This window comes from Oxyura jamaicensis, chromosome 1, assembly GCF_011077185.1.
Source record: "Oxyura jamaicensis isolate SHBP4307 breed ruddy duck chromosome 1, BPBGC_Ojam_1.0, whole genome shotgun sequence".
Taxonomy (NCBI): domain Eukaryota; kingdom Metazoa; phylum Chordata; class Aves; order Anseriformes; family Anatidae; genus Oxyura; species Oxyura jamaicensis.
In genome coordinates this window covers 56,297,723-56,302,083 of record NC_048893.1, presented here as the reverse complement: position 1 = coordinate 56,302,083, position 4,361 = coordinate 56,297,723, and positions in this window count along the sequence as shown.

Here is a 4,361-nt window from a genome sequence, read left to right as displayed (position 1 = left end):
CCTTTTGTGCCTTTTAAACCGTTTTTTTCACAACACACCCGTTTTTCTTTTTTTTTTTTTTTTTTTTTTTTTTTTTTTTTTCCACCAAACGCTTTAATTTTCCCCGGTAGCCCAACGGGCGAGGGCTTCCTGTAGGGTTTTACATGTAATGGAACTCGCAGAGAAAACACGGGCACACCCAGCCCCTGCCTGGCCTTGGCAGGGACCGGCGCTGTCAGCCCGCTCCCGGAGCCGTTCGTGTGTAAAAAACCTGCCTGGGCCCAAGTCCCGCTCCGGTTTACATCCAGGCAGCACAGTGCCAAGGGCTAGAGCTGGCAGGGCCCTCACCTCCGCTTTTGGGAGCCTTGAAATACAAATAGAAGTGTCGTTTTTACACTTCTTGTCAATTAAAGTAAGCCAGTTGTTTCTTTTACAAAGACTTCTTGAAAACTTAAACCAATGCAAGCGTTTAAATTGGTGCCAAGGTTAGGATGAGTCAGACGTTTCCTTCAGAACAGCAGCCCTCCTCAAGCCCACGGCCATGGAGGTGGATGGCCTCTGTTGTGGAAGTGGGAAATTGGTGTGGAGTGCGATCATTCTGGCGTTGTCCAGTGTGTCCCGTTTGCTGGGCAGACGCAAAGACCTTGACGTGAGGGTCCTGGCCCTGTCTCCTCCCCACTGGCTGCCCTTCAGGTGCAGGGTGCAGCTGGGATTGAGCCATAAATATAACACGGACACCCTATGAAATCCCAGGCTAGGTCTCGTGGATGCAGTGATGTCTAGGCACGGCATTTAGGATGTTAGTAATCCCATCCCTCATCTCACTGCGGCAGTGTTGATGCAGAAGTTGCCCTGTATGCTGAGCCGATTTGTCTAGCTGGCTCGTGGGAAGGCTGGGGTTTGTCAGAGGCAACTAACCCTGGAGCGTCAAGGTGATGGGATGATATCCAGACTCTGGGTTTGGTGAGGGCTATTGTTGGGCTCCTCTGGCTCGCAGGGCTAGTGGGTAAGGCTGGCCTTCCTCGAGGTTACTTCCCGAGGTGATGACCAGGAACATACTTTTCTGAGGCCGCATGCAGCCTTAGCCCTTCTGACTTGATAAACTTGAAAACACAAGTTTCTCAATAATTACCGTCTCTGCACCTACATTTTAGGATCAGCAGAAGAGCCTGACTGGCTTAAGGCAAGTCTGTCTACTGCAATATCCTGTTCCTGACAGGAGTCAGCACCACGCTGCACATTTTGAGGAAGGAAGGAAGAATCCTGTAGTGGCCAGAGGGAAGTAATGCCTCCCACACTAGGTTCTTGATTGTTGAGAGCCAGATATTGTCTCAAGCCCTGGAGCTTGAAATGTAGCATCTCACAGACTGCATCACCAACTGGCTAGTCTGAAGCGGAAAGGGTAAGGGAAGCCTCATTCTCTGTTACTGTACAAAAAGAGAGAGCTGTGTCCTCCTGTAGTCTCTTCCTTTGCTTTAGGAGTGGAAAGGATGACAAGTCTGTGGCCTTCTCTTTGTTAGAAATAAAACTACATCAGTAGCTTTCATATTTTTCATTTTATTTTAGTGCTCTGAAGCGCTACTGCATTCCTGCCAGCTGGCACAGGATAGAGCTGTGCCTGAGAGAGAGGGAGGTCTGCTCCTGCACCGGCTGCCTTCTGCACCCCCAGTTTGAAACCCACTTATGCAGCACTTCTTGAACCTAGGAGATGCCCCCAAGAAACCTCTGCATGAAGGAACAGAGGGCAGCACTGCTGCAAGGAGGGATTGGCAGGGGAATGGGCTGGGGATGGGGCAACACCAAGAGGCAGGAGGGAGCTAGGAGGGCTGGTGACAGAATGATGCCCTTATCTGCTGGGAGAAATGAAGAATTGTCCTGGCACGTGTTCACCTCAACCCAGCTTCACTTAAACAGGTTAAATCTGACTGTCGATCTCGCTGAGTGCCAAGGCTGCAGCAGTCTGTCCAGATGACTGTAGCAAGCACCTGGTGGTTTTGCACGCCCAGTGCAAGCCCTGCTCCCAGCCCAGCTTGAAGCAGCCCGTGTCCTGCACCAGGACCTGAGCCAGCTGACTGCGCCCTGGCTGCATGACCAGCTCAGGAACAGCTCAGTCCACCCAGAGGCAGCAGGGGACCATCTCCAGCTAGATTTGTCTCTTCCTGCCTGTAAGCTCCCGTGGGGTGAACGTGGTAGAGCTCGCGTCCAGGTCCCTTACAGCTCTCGAACAGCTGAAAAGCAACCCCAGTGATGAAAATAGGTTTCATTATGTTATGCTCACGAGCGTTGTTAATACTCCCGAGAGTATTCTCTTTTAACTGCTTGGAAGCGTACACCACCAGTTCCGTAAGGAAATATGTCATGAATCATTGCTATATATTGCGATTGGACAGATACAAGGCATAATAAAATACCAGAAGCTCCAAAATGAAAAATACCAATTTTGTAATGGAATAAGCACAGGTACTATGCAGCATTAGAAATGATACTGTTCCTTTCAAATTTCCATGCTCTTAAATGTGAAGCCAGAGGGCATTAAGCAAATTAAATGTATGAATAAAAACTGGGCATAAGACACTTTCTGTGCTCGTATGCAATAGCAATGGGAATGGAAAATAATGATAGAGAAAACACATCACTAATATGTGGAAATATTTCCTGTTCATTTTTAGCATATTGTCAGCTTTGCAATCAGCATTATACTTGTCACTACAGGAATAAAAATCACTGGAGCAAATATTTAACCAGTGTTTAACCATATATAAGAATGCCAAAAAGTAAAATTCACAGAAGAAAAGCAAGACAATGTCAGAGTGGATGTAGAAAATCCTAAATAATGGCTTTTTTTTAGGTAATTTGCATCGTTCTAGTTGTTCATGTCACTGTAAAAAATGCAGTGTTTCATTGTTTCTGAAATAAACATTTGGTGAGAATTTCAGCTCTCCAAGTTTGCAGACACCACTAGGGAATTCTTCATTTCTGACATTGTTATTTTATGTAAATGCTTTTCTTTATTCACAAGAAGGAATTGTCCTCCCATTGAAACCAGTAGGCTTCAGCCAGCTTCAAAGGAAATAGGATTAGGCTTTAATTTGCAAAACAATATTGGAGGCTATGTTGTACCAAATCTAAACTATGCAGCTAACTGCAATAATAACAATAAAACCATTGATTTCAGTAGGCTTATCTCCCTTAAGTCAGTGTGAGTTGGAGGAAAATCTTGAAAGATTGCAACATGTCAGCAATATAAATTTATCATAAAACTCAATACATTTTTAGGATCATTTTGTGCCATGAACTTTAAAAACCACAATTTATTTCATATCTGACAGAGACACTCAGGATAAAAAGCACCGGCTTAATAACTTTCAATTAAATCTTGAAGTCTCCTCAAAATGTTTAACGCCTAGAATGAAATGTCAGATTCATAGAGCTGATGTTAATTCCTTCCATGTATTTAGCTGGAAAGAAAAAAAAATAACACAGGATTTCAAGTACTTATTTTATGAACTGAGGCCAGGTATTTGCTGTGCAACAACGATGCCCCTTGCAGCGCAGCTTGGTGGGCTGCTATCATTTAAACATAAACAGACTTTTTGCTCATAAGCACTCTTCAGTGTTTGTGTGAAGCTATTTTTATAATCATCCTTACAAAGGTAGGCTTCCAAGGGAGTGCTGGAGAACTGGAATACCTTCTTTAAGAGGTTCTCTGCAACCTCTATAGAACGTAAGACACAGGAAAGGGGAGAAATGAGCATTGAAGGGATTCCTGGATATGATGGACCTGTGTATGTAAAACTAATGTGCTGCTTGCTTAGGTTTCAGCCTGTCTGTTGAGCTCTATTCTGCGCACAGAGAAACCACATCACCACCATCTTAAAGTCAATTGAGTTGCTTTGACTGATGCTCAAGCAAAGCGTAGCTTGCTGGACCAAGATAAGTGCTCAGCACTGCTCAGTCTGCAAATCCAAGGATGACAGAACTGCAAATATTTGGAAGATGCTGGCAGGCAAATCCAGAGGGCACTCTCTCAACTGAACTTTCTCCTCTGTGTAAGTACATGCTGATAGAGAGCTTTTTGGTCGGATGAAGTGAAAGCATGTTAATGTGCTCCACTCAATGATAGGGATTATCCTTTAGAAAGAGGCGGCTGGCATCCATCTGTTTCCTGCAGCAGGTATCTGCATATTATCTGCCCTGACAGATCACATCCAATCCTTGAGATGGCATGCTTTATGGAAATTACAGGAGTCATGCAAGTTCAGGATTAAGACTGTAACACTCATTTTCTCTGTAGAAATCCCTGTAAAAGTTTACCTTGATGAGCAGTGGCCTTTTGAGGCATGGCTCAACCAGACAGTCAGGTGTCCATGAAACATCTTCCA